This window comes from Cervus canadensis, chromosome 25 (genome assembly GCF_019320065.1).
Source record: "Cervus canadensis isolate Bull #8, Minnesota chromosome 25, ASM1932006v1, whole genome shotgun sequence".
NCBI lineage: Eukaryota > Metazoa > Chordata > Mammalia > Artiodactyla > Cervidae > Cervus > Cervus canadensis.
Genome location: NC_057410.1, coordinates 33,226,139 through 33,238,925, shown reverse-complemented (window position 1 = coordinate 33,238,925; position 12,787 = coordinate 33,226,139). Strand labels below are relative to the sequence as shown.

Genomic DNA, 12,787 nt, shown 5'->3' with positions numbered 1-12,787 from the left:
ATGGCCTCTTGTTTTCCTCTAGAAGTTGTTCTGTCTCTGTCTTGACATGAAACCTGGAACTGCTCTGCCATCCTGGGCCCCTGGAGAGTCAGGCTTCACCAGGGCATCCGGTAACACAACCAGAAACCAAGCCTTGGGAAATTACTCCAGTTCAGAGATCTGAAAGAGGAGACAAAACCAAAGAAACACAGAGAAGGGCTGGTCAGATGCTAGGAAGATAAAGAAAATCAAGTTAGCCTCTGAGACCGAGGTACCAGGGAACTGAAAAGAAGACAGACACGGACAGCCTGGGCCAGGGTGAAACATCCCAGTAGAGACAGATTTGAGCTAGACCTGGGAGGGCACACTGGTAGACAATCATCGTTTTGATTCAAAGTGCAGCTTCAAAGAGCTGCACTGGACGGAATTCCTGAGATGATTCTGGGGTCAGCAAAAGGATGTTTCTGAACTATTAAACACATTCTCTTCTAAAAAAGTAACATTCATATTGGCCAGGCAAGTCATTCAAAAACCAGCCTCAATACCACTATTATTCAGATTCACCCTGTCAGTGTGAGAATATGGGTTGAAATGGACTTTGCTACTTGAAATTAAGTGTGATCACACTCAGCAGCCTTGGGAAGCTCTCCAATTTAGACCTCAATTACAAGAGGCTTGGAGCCATGGGGAGCTGGGAGCAGCATTCAGAAAAAAAGAAGGGTTTCTTTCTCTGCAATTTTCCCTGTTTGCAGCCTGAATCCCAAGTGAATGTTATTTCTCTTCCATCACTCTTTTTGCCTGCTTTCGGCATTTTCCTCTCACTTTTCCCTCACGGTTATCTCTCCCTTAAAGAGAGGGTCTGGACTCTTGGGTGAGAGCCACATGTGACTCTGCTGAGCAGTTGGAATTAACTAAAACTTACTCTTTCCCAATAAATCTCCCCCAGAGCAGCTGTGAATTCCCAGCATGGGATGTGGCTGAGGAACTAGCAAAAGCTGACTGTGTTCCTCAACCTTGTTCATCCTCTGTCCCCAAAGAATCAGCAGACATTGACGCTAACGCAAAGAAAACTACACAGCTCTCTAAACACAACTCTTTATCCAACCCACCTTGAAGACGCGGTACTTAGATTTCCCAGAAGTTTGGGCTGGGTTTACTTTGAGAAAAGGCAAAGCTGACAAGAGACAGAGTTCAGAAAGTGGCGATCAAATACAAGCCTTGCTAGTTATAAGGCAAGATTCAAGCCTTCAGGAAATGAAAATAAAATTACAGAGGGTTGTTCAGGCAGTGGCTCATCAGAAGGGGAAGTAATAATTTGATTGTAAAGTTGGGGTACAGCCATTCTTTTCTGATTTAATGCATTTGTGGGCAATTACTTCTTTCCTCAGCTATGACTCCTGGGTGTGTGTGGAGGGGGAGTGGTACTGAGGATGGAAGGTGTACAGACAGTTACAGCAAATGTATAAAGCATTTACTAGCTAACTATGCCTCAGTTCAATTCAGTTCAGTCGCTCAGTCGTGTCCGACTCTTTGGGACCCCATGAACCGCAGCACACCAGGCCTCCCTGTCCATCGCCAACTCCCGGAGTTCACCCAAACTCATGTCCATTGAGTTGGTAATGCCATCCCACCATCTCATTCTCTGTCGTCCCCTTCACCCCCTCTCCTCAATCTTTCCCAGCATTAGGGTCTTTACTCTGCTAAAACTGTGTTTATTTGTTAAAAATATACTTCATTGTATTGTAGCAAAACTAAAGCCCTCCCCAGTCCCTACGGAGAAAGGGTGATTTTGGGTTTCAGGGTGAGGTGCCAGTGAGGTGTTTAGTGTTTTCGGGGGCATTAATGCGCCAGCTGCTCCTGCAGTGTTCGTTTTATTTCCAGGCCCCAGGCTGGTTTTACACGTTTTTTGTGTAAGGGATTCAGGATTAGGGAGTCTTTTGTTAGCGAAGGGGAGAGAACGAGCAGTATCACCACTGAGCTCCATACACAGGGGCAGCCTAGCAGGCAAGGCTCGAAGCTTTGATTTACTTCTTGCTCTCTGACGTTTTCAAAAAAAGAAAAGATCCATCACATTGGGCTGCTCTGTTGGAAGCTTGTACGGCAGTGGATTGGGGTGACTGGTGCTTCCAAAATGCAGTTTACAGCCACCAAGCCAGGGTCACATTGGAACTCTGTGCAGATAAAACGTTCCCAACCTGCTAAGAAGAAATGCTCCTATAGGAAGAAATGCTTCTTTATTGCATGGTGAAAGGCGTTATTGGGTGGTCCTTGTCTGAGAGCTGAAAGAGCATATGGATTCCCACTTGCTTCTCTGAAGGAGCTAACGTTATTTTTACCCACTTGGAAATGCTGACCTGCTACCCGTGTTCAGAGTACCCCCTCACTGGCCAGCTCGTCCAAGTGCAGTGACTTGCTTGAACAATGCCGGTGAGCTTCTCCTCCACTGAGCAAATCGCACAGCCTCCTAAAGAAAGAGAGGCCTCTTTTATGAAGCAACTCCTCTTAAGATGGGATTGTGAAACAGATACACACATGCACACACTGCACGACATCGTTTTTTGTGTGTTGGTTTTTTTTTGTTTTTGTTTTTTTTTTGGTTGTTTTTAAGACAGGGGACAAAATTACTAAGCAAAATTTCCCAATGAACACTTCTCTTATTTTTAAGGACAGAGAATGGCAAAGTGAGAAAGGAGCCTCGCTTATCCTCCTTCCCTTCCCCCCTCACAGCCCAGACTCAAAACACTCATTCTGAGGATGGAGCAGAGGTGGCAAAGGTCAAGAAAATGGGGCCTTGTCTATTTACTGGCTCTGTAAGGAACCATTGTGGGGTAGCAGCTGCTCTTCAAGCTCCTTCGGAAGCCTTGCCTGCAGTGGATGCGGGGGAGGGAGGGTGAGACACTGGCAGGCAGGGGGTGTGGGGAGTGACATCTAATATTTTCTGCACCTCAAGAAAGATGGGCTTTGTTTCTTAAAAAGAGCAGAGATACTGTTTCTGGGTAGCTGTTATCAGAAACTGGTTTTAACCAAACACAGTTGGATTGTGTGTGTGTGTGTGTGTGTGTGTGTGTGTGAACGAGAGGGGGAAAGATACAGGAGACAGAGAATAAAGTCACAATCCACGCAAGCTTTCATTCTTCATTTTTTTTAACCTAGAAAAAAATGGAAAAATTTCAGCCGAATGAAAAGCAGTGAAATGGCTGAGAAAGACCTTGTGACTGAGAGAGGACTGCAATGGAAAATATGTAAAAAGAGAAGTTAAACCAGCTGGCTTATTTAACTTTGGCTTTTTCCCCTCTTTTCAATTTTTTTTTTCTTTAGCTTAAATGAAGGGGAAATGTACTATGTAAATATCCAGTGTTTTTCCTAGTATTTAGCCCTAACAAAATTATTCACAGGACTTAGTCTGGTGAATTTCTGGGGATCAGGTGTGATGGAGACTTTTCAGCCTGGGTCACAGGCGGCTTCCTGTCCTATCCTGTAAGTTAAAAGTTCTCCCGATCCCATGGGTCTCCTGTGCACAGGAGTCAGTTGGGGTATGAGTGGGAGATAGGAGCGTGAGGAGTGGGGATTGGGGGGTAGGGGGAGCTCAAAAACAATTATTCCTCAATGATTTTTAGTGTAGTAACACACTTCTCTCCCCATTCTTATATCATATTTATGAACTAAATCTCAAAACTCTATGACAAAGTGCATATTGATTAATATTTCCAGCTTATTAAGTTATCCATGCATTCAATAAATATCATTTAAAAGCACTGTCTAGGTATTGTGCCTTGTGTTAACTGCTGGGGAAACCAAGATAACTAAAATATATCCCCTGCCTTCTATGTCCTCAAACAAGCAGGAGAGACATATCAGACCAATATCTATAGCAATTATGGTAAGTTTTATGAGACAACAGAACAGAGAGGGCACAGAAGGCACCCAGGAAGTGATGATATTAGAACTGAGTTTTTGGCGCTAACTAGGAGCACACCAGAAGACCAAGGAGAGAAAGAGTGTTCCAAGCAGAAGGAATAGTCGTGGAAAAGTCTTGATTTCCCCTTGGGTAAGGTGGGAAGTCTGCAATGGTGTACTCTGACTTGGGTTCTAGGAACTTAGGATGCAAAATGGAGTGAAATGAGACAGGATTGGCCCATGGACTTCAGAGTTTAAAACCAAGGAGCCCCCAAGGGCAGAATTAGGAATAAAGGTAGAATTAAACCCAGTGGAAAATAATAACCACACAGGACCCTAATGGGACCAAGTAGGAAGGAAAAAAGCAGCAATAGCAAAGCAGGAATTGGAAGAAACACCAGGTTTGGGGCTAGGGTAGGAGGAAGAGCCTAGGGAGAAGCCTTTGCACTGAGCTGTAGGGTATTTTTAGAGGCAGGCTAAGGGGCTGTTGGGTTGTTAAGGGCAGAGTTAAAGGTACAGAACCTGTCCAGGCAGGCAAGACAAAGCATAGCGTGAGTGCATGCATGCTAGGTCACTTCAGTCATGTCCAACTCTTTACAACCCCATGGACTGGAGCCTGCCAGGCTCCTCTGTGCATGGGATTTCTCCAGGCAAGAATACTAGAGTGGGTTGCCATGCCCTCCTCCAAGGGATCTTCCAGACCCAGGGATCGAACCCGCGATTCTTATATTTGTTTCCTGCATCGTCAAGCGGGTTCCTTACCACTAGCGCCACCTGGGAAGTCCCAAAGCAGAGCATATCGAGGGAGTTAAGGTCAGTACTCACGACTGATGCCCAGACAACTGAAGAGGAAGATAGAAAAGAGGGAGTCAGGACCTCCATTGATGAACAGCCTTTAAAAGTACCCTTAGGGGATTAACATCATCCTCCTAGCTGGGGTTTCCCACAGGATGGCATGGGCCCCACTGGCAGTTGTCAATGTGCTGTTTCATGGTTTACAAATAATACTTTAAAGATTTTTAGGAGATTCCCTAAAAAAAAAAACAAACTAGGACTTCCCTGGTGGTCCAGTGGTTGGAAGTCCACCTACCAATGCAAGTAATGAGGATTCAATCCCTGGTCTGTGAGGATCCCACATGCTACCTGGCAGCTAAGCCTGTGCCTCACAACTACTGCGCCCACATTCTAGAACCCAGGAGATGTGACTACTGAGCCCATACGCTGCAAATACTGAAGCCCACACGCCCTAGAGCCTGTGCTCCACAACAAGAGAAGCCATCACAACTAGAGAGTAGCCCTGCTCGCCGCCAACTAGAGAAAGCCCACACGCAGCAGCAAAGCCAACCACAGCCAGAAATAAACAAAGCTTTTAAAACTGAAAATAGAATTGCCATATGATCCTGCAATCCCCTTCCTGGGCATAGATCTGGAGATGACCATAATTCAAAAAGATACAAGCCTCCCAGTGTTCACAGCAGCACTATTTACAATAGCAAAGGCATGGAAGCAACCTAACCATGAATGGATAAAGAAGATGTGGTATAGATATGTTATGGACTATTACTCAGCCATAAAAAAGAATGAAATAATGCCATTTGCAGTAACATGGATAGACCTAGAGATTACCATACTAAGTGAAATAAGCTTGACAGAGAAAGACAAATATCAAATGATACTACTTACATGTGGAATTCTTTAAAAAATGATACAAATGAACTTATGTTCAGAAACAGACCCACAGACATAGAAAAGGAACTTATGGTTACCAAAGGGGAAAGGAGTGGCAGAGGGATGAAACAGGAGTTTGACATACACACTGTGGGTGCTGGGCCGTGCTTAGTCAGTCAGTCGTGTCCGACTATTCGGAAGCCCATGGACTGCAGCCCGACAGGTTCCTCTGTCCAGGGGATTCTCCAGGCAAGAATACTGGAGTGGATGGCCATGCCCTCCTCCAGGGGTATCTTCCCAACCCAGGGATTGAACCCAGGTCTCCTGCATTACAGGCAGATTCTTTACTGTCTGTGCCCACCAGGGAAGCCCTAGAATACTGGAGTGGGTAGCCTGTCCCTTTTCCAGAGGATCTACCCAACCAGGGAATCAAATCAAGGTCTCCTGCACTGCAGGCAGATTCTTTACCAGCTGAGCTACCAGGGAAGTCTAAACTATATAAATAGATAACCAAGGAGGACAGGAAACTATACTCAATATTTTGTAATAACATGTAAGGGAAAAGATCTGAAAAAAAATGTATGTATGTGTAACTGAATCACTTGCTGTATACCTGAAACTAACATAACATTGTAAATCAACTATACTTCAATTAAAAAATTTTTAAAGATTGTATTTATTTTTGTACAAATTAGAAAAATATGTAACTAGTACCTTAAATCCAAAACTATATAGATACAATTTTGTTTAAAGATAAAGTAAACACAGAACCATGGTGAGTTAATCTCTAGTAAAAATTAAGAAAATACAAGAGACAGTATTATGCAGATACAGCAAAAATTAAGAAGGTGGCTTATAAATGATTAAAGTCTGAAAATGTTGGTAATAAGCAATAGGGAGTCCGTGGAAAGTTTTAAGTATGGACTATATCCTAGAACACTGTTTGTGTGGGGACTAGGGGGTTGGGGAACTAGAGGCATTTATTAAAGGGGATTGCATTTCTCTTCCTGAACCAATGTAGACTACAAACTTTTTGAGTTCATGCTTTAGTATAAACTCTAATTTGAACCCTGAAGTCCTTAGACAATTCTCTAAGACCCTCCTTTTAATAACTTTAAATACCTATGGCTTCATTTGAGGAGGCAATGGCAACCCACTCCAGTGTTCTTGCCTGGAGAATCCCAGGGACGGAGGAGCCTGGTGGGCTGCCGTCTCTGGGGTCGCACAGAGTCGGACACGACTGAAGCGACTTAGCAGCAGCAGCATTTTAATCTTGAACAACTGGATATATATTTAAGTGAATAATTTTGGTAGAAATGTGCAGTGGTCAAAATGACTTCTGTGGTGTACAGTAATGAGACACTAACCATGTCTACTGAATGCTAGTGATCTATGTAATTAGTTAATTTGATTTACATAGACCCTGGTGACTAGTTTTTAAAAATATGTCTGGTACATTACATATTGGGCTTCTCTGGTGGCTCAGTGGTAAAGAATCTTCCTGCAATGCAGGAGATCCAGGTTCAGTTCCTGGGTCAAGAAGATCCCCTGGAGAAGGAAATGGCAACCCACTCCAGTATTCTTCCCTGGGAATTCCTATAGACAGAGGAGCCTGGCAGGCTATAGTCCATGGGGTTGTACATGACTTAGTGACTAAACAACAACAACATTATATATTAATCATGTTTTTTTTAAATTTTCTATACTTCATGATAATTTGGCATCAGGGACCTTGTGGACCGAGGAGGACCTACCCATTCCAGGCTTAGCTAATTCCTAGAGATAAACAATGTGCTTGTAAGCATACCTTTCATAAGCAAACCAACCCATGCTGAGTCAATACTCCCACCCACCTCCATAATCAGGCACCTGCAATCTGGGACACTACCCCCTGCCCTCAGTCACCCGAGGGTCACCCCTCACTCCTTCTGCCTCCTGACTAAACCTGCTGCTTCTCCAGCGGTCCTGTATGGCTTGGTGTATCTTTTCTTCCTGGGAACTAAAAGCAAAATGCTCCTTTCAAAAACAGTTGTATCTGTGTCTGTTATCTTACCATATTTGACTAAAACAAGATTCTGGGTACATTTTAAAACACATTAAAGAAATTCAATAGACAAATATTTATTAAATGAATGAGTAAATGACTATCTCTACCCACTTAAAACATGTCTCTCTTTTACCTTAATTATTCTCATGTGGTTAAAAGACATTTTCGTTATTAATAGTTCTCTATGGTAATCATCTTCTCATGCAACCAAAGATTGGATTTGCAAGAAATTTGAGCTTAGAGTAACCTCAGTTCAGTTCAGTTCAGTTCAGTCGCTCAGTCGTGTCCGACCTACACGTGGCCAAATGACACCAAGAAACTATGGCCTGCAAGGCAGCATTATTTCTTGGTTCCAGGAAGAAATCCAAAAAGAATTGTCCCCAGCCAACAAAAGCATTTTTCTGTATCTTCCTACATGAGATGTTGTTTTTATATGCCAGAGTAGATTAACTGGTATAACAAACAACCCTAAATCTCAATTGCATATGACAATAAAATTTATTTCTTAATCACCAAAATCCAGTGCAAGTGTTAATAGCTGGACAGCTCTCCTGGCTGCCTCTGTGACTCAGTAATCAAGGATTCTTTCATCATGTGATACTGCCAGTTTCAAAATGTGGCCCTCAAAGTCACCAGAGAAAGTGAGAAAATTATGGAAAAGGCTTATCAGATACATATTCAACTCTACACACAAACAGCAATCAAAATGACTACTCACCAATAAAATGTATGTAGTCATAACCCCCCTAGCCCTTCCAAAGATGCCAGGGACTAGGAAATAGTCTCTAGCTTACCAGCAGTCACTTTGCACGAAAAAAGAGGAGCTCAAATCAGCAGTCAGTTGACCTTTTCTCATTATTTCAAGACATGTGACCCACACCTGCATCCTGGTGACAGAGTAACTACGGGTTGGTCAAGTGATAATGCAAACCAGTGGTTTTTAAGTGCTTGGGAGATTATGAATCTGATAAAATTTATGGACTCTCTCCCTAGAATAACATATAAGCATAATAAACACACACCATTTTCACAGAACTTCAAGAGCTTCATTGACTTCCTAAATAGCCCATCATTGAAGTAATGAGAGGGCCATAAACCTATACTCCTGGTGTAACTGGCATATTTGGCTTGAGTTATATTTTGAATAGTGTTGTAAATCATGAACCATGGACAAACTTAGATTATTTTTCTTGCTGGATTGAGTTTTTAAATGTAAATGCTATAACTAAGAGATCCAGAATATCAGCAGCGTGTCATCCAACTTTTAGATGCCAGTTTTGTGCTGAGCAGAAATTTTTCTCTCTACTACTGCAAAAGAGTTTATGTTGGTATCCTGCCATCCGTTTGCCACTCTCCAATCCATTTTACATGCCAACCAGAGTGATATCTAAAAATTCTAATTTTTTCAAGTCACTCCCTCCTAAAGACCTTTCAGTGGATAAAGACTTAACCCCCCAACATTGCGTGCTGCTCCATTTTTTCACTCCCTCCAACTGGCCTTTTCTTCCCTTCCTCCCACCTCAGGCCTCTGCACGTGCCTCTGCGGCTTCTGTAAGTTGCTTTCCTTTCATTCTGTATATATACAGGTAACTTCCACTCTTCCTCCAGATCTCAGCTCAACGGTCATTTCCTCAGAGAAGCCTTCACAGACACATGGAGTAAGTCACGTCTCCTATATGTTCTTAGAGCACCCTGTAAATTTTCCTCCTAGTCATCATCATCGTTTATAAGCATGTGTGATTATTTGATTTGTCTGGGTCATTACCACTCAAAAGGAAGGTCCATGAGGGTACAGACTGTAAGCTCCTGGTGCAACAATTCAGCACTTGGCTTAACGCATGGACTATAATGGGCATTCATTATTTACTGAATATTGGATGAATGAGGATGAGTGAATGAACGACTGTTGCCTATGGTTTACTTTATATCTTGAGAAAGAAAGAGCGAAGTGATGAAGGGTCTTATAATCAAATTATTTTCTCATTCTGAGGAATGAATAGAATAACCAAATTAGTGAATGGTATGATTTTAAGGACCTTCACAGTTAGGCAACGACTTTACTGCGCTGTGCGGCAATCTCTTAGATAACGTCTGATACAAGAGAAGAAACAGGTAGGAAAACATGTGTCTATCATTATTTTATACTTACCACAAAGGGAAGGGCTCATTGATGGAGTAAGGGCACCCCCACTGCTCTTACTCCATCAGTACAAGGAATTGGTAAGTAAGAGATTGTTGGATTCATCCAGGAAGATTTCCTGGGGGAGACAGTTTGAAGGCCTCGTTATAAAACTCCTTTATTGAAATATATTTGGTAGCCTGAATGCTAACAAAAGATTTTCCCCACAAATCTTGCTTTCCAGCTTTTCTATGTTGTTATCACAAGGGTAAAGCCATAAATTAAGAGAAAGGTGACAAGGCAAAAATCAGGATGTCATTTAGTTCCCAAGCAGAGAACAAGACTTTATTTTACACACACACACACACACACATAAAATTGAAATATATTTATTTATAATCTTGTGTTAGTTTCTAGTATACAGTAAAGTGATTCAATTAAATACATATTTGCAAATGTATATAAAGAGAGAGAATATAAAAAGATTGTATATATAAAGAGTATATAAACATATTCTTATATTTCTTATAAATATATTCATGCATATATATTCTTTTTCAGATTCCTTTTCATTATAATTTATTATAAGATACTGAATACAGTTCCTTGTGCTAGATGGTAGGGCCTTCCCCTGCTTCCATCCCGGTTTCCCCTCTGACAGCTGTAAGTTTGTTTTCTATGAGTCTATTTCTGTTTTGTAAGTAAGTTCCTTTGTATCATTTTTTTTTAAGATTCCACACATAAGTGACATCATATAATACTTGTCTTTCTCTGACTTACTTCATTTAGTATGTAATTTCTAGGCATATCCATGTTGCTGCAAATGGCTTTATTTCACTCTTTATGGCTGAGTAATAGTCCATCACACATCTATGCCACATCTTCTTTATGCATCCACCATTGCTGGACATTTAGGTTTTTCCATGTTTTGGCTATTGTAAATAGCGCTGCTGCGAACATTGTGGCCCATGTTATCTTTTCAAATTAGAGTTTTCTCTGGATTTATGCCCAGGCGTGGAATCGCTGGATCATATGGAGAACAAAACCTTAAATAGTTGTGTCTCATACTCTCTCTGGTAGATTTTATTATCTTTTAAAATATTCACTTCCACGTGGGAGGATTTTACATTCCTACAAATCACAGTCATGTGATTTTCTCTGGCAAATGACACAGCAGTAGCAGTGACATGTATAGAAGCTTTGAGAGTTGTTGTGAGGTTCCACCACCTCTCTCTTCTTCCTCTGACACAGAAGTCTACCATGTCCTCAATGAAGCTCTACCAACCTGGATGTCAAGGTGAAGAAGATAAGGAACAGAGCCATAACTGACCTACTGCCTACATGTAACATGACCAACATGTTAGCTTTTATTCCTGTAAGGCACTGGATATTTGAGGGTTTGCTAGTGCAACATTACCCAGAAAAAGACAACTGATAAACTCTCCTTCACAATGACTGTATGTAATTCAACTCAAATTTAGAGCTATATGCCTAATGAAAGAATCATCATTACTATTTGGGTGGGCCATTTTTATCTAAGTGCCCAGCATCAAAAAGTATAACAGAAGTCACAAGGGAGAAAGTGGAATTCTCAACTACTGGGGCCACTGGTCTAATTTCTGCACTCACTGACTGGAGAGATGGGGAAGCCAGCTTGTCTTGTAGCTCACTACTGGACATCCAGGAAGATTCCACTTTAGCTAGAGAGGAACACTAACAGTAGATGCCTGACAACTAGATGAGGATTTCCTTTCTGGGGAAGGAAAATCAATGAATAAATAAACCTGCTGATATTACTTTAAAAAAAAGAAAGCTGAGTCAAATCTCATCATGATATAATTTTTTAACAGTATCATCTCGTAAAGAAATAAAAAAAAACTTATTCAAGACAAAAAACTGTTTATAAAATTTGGCTGAGTTCTTGTGTGGGCTCCTCAGTTGGCTCAAGTGGTAAAAAGTCTGCCTGTCAATGCTGGGGCTTCAGGAGATGCAGGTTTGACCCCTGCGTTGGGAAGATCCCCTGGAGGAGGAAATGGCAACCCACTCCACGATTCTTGCTGGAGCGGTCACAAAGAGTCAGACACACGACTGAGCAAATAGGCAGAAGTTCTTGCTTAACACTCTTTCTTCCTTCTTGTCTCCTTTCCACTTCCTCCTGTTACTGCTCCTTTTCTCTTCTCTGTCTTTCTCCCTTGTCCTTGCCTAAAATCTACTCATGGCCATCTTTGGAAGATGCAAAGATGATAGATATGAATAGACACAGACATACAGAATTTTAGATATATCCCGATTGAAAGCAAAAGATTAATATACCACTATTTCTAGGGGTTCAGTTCATAATTCAAAAACATTAAAAGAACTTGCTTAACCCTAAACCTCTAAAGCTTGAAAGACTCTCTAAAAACTGCTTGAAATTTAAGAGACTTTTGACATTTTCTTTTAAGTATGCTGAAGTATATTCCCATTTCCCCCAGGGTTAGCTGGCCATGGACAGCTTTAATTCAGCTTCATAAGCTTTTCTTGAGTGCCTGCTAGGACCATAAATTCTTCATGTACAACTTGCAGTTTGAAAGTACAGGTTAACTTACTGAAGAGCCTTTTTGTCATGAACTTTTTATCCCAAGATCAATTCCTGTTTAACAGCACCTCCCCCCAACACACACACTAATATTCCTGAATTTGAATTTTGGTATACATTACCAATTATTACTTCCTATTGTCAAGCAATACTGTCCACCTCTAAAATGTGGAAAGTTTTTTAAAAGCTGCATGTGCCAAGCTAGATTTACCATTTAATCATTCAAGTCACTTTCTGGAAACTGAGCATCTATGTATAATTCAGACACCTCAGTGTTTAGTCCCTGTGAAACCCATTTAAAACTGGGAGTAGAAGCAGTTAGATTTATGTGCCATGGTGTCTGAATCTGCAAAGGTATTCTGGTAATCTGATGAGTCACACTAAATATTTTGTATTTACTTTTATACTCAGCAAATATTTTGTAAATTTGTGAAAAAGGGCAAAGAGTCCTGGATATTGGGTTGGAACACAGGGATTCCTAAAAGGATTTTATATATAA

General features: G+C 41.4%; 1 long non-coding RNA gene across 1 annotated transcript in view; it reads right to left on the bottom strand.

Moving 5' to 3' along the window:
• The window catches only part of LOC122427078, a 127,766-nt gene extending 119,344 nt beyond the window's left edge, over positions 1-8,422 (bottom strand). Inside the window, exon 1 of the long non-coding RNA XR_006265348.1 lies at positions 8,310-8,422. This is a non-coding gene — a long non-coding RNA (uncharacterized LOC122427078). The remainder of the gene's footprint in view (positions 1-8,309) is intronic.
• Between the last annotated feature and the right edge of the window lie 4,365 nt (positions 8,423-12,787).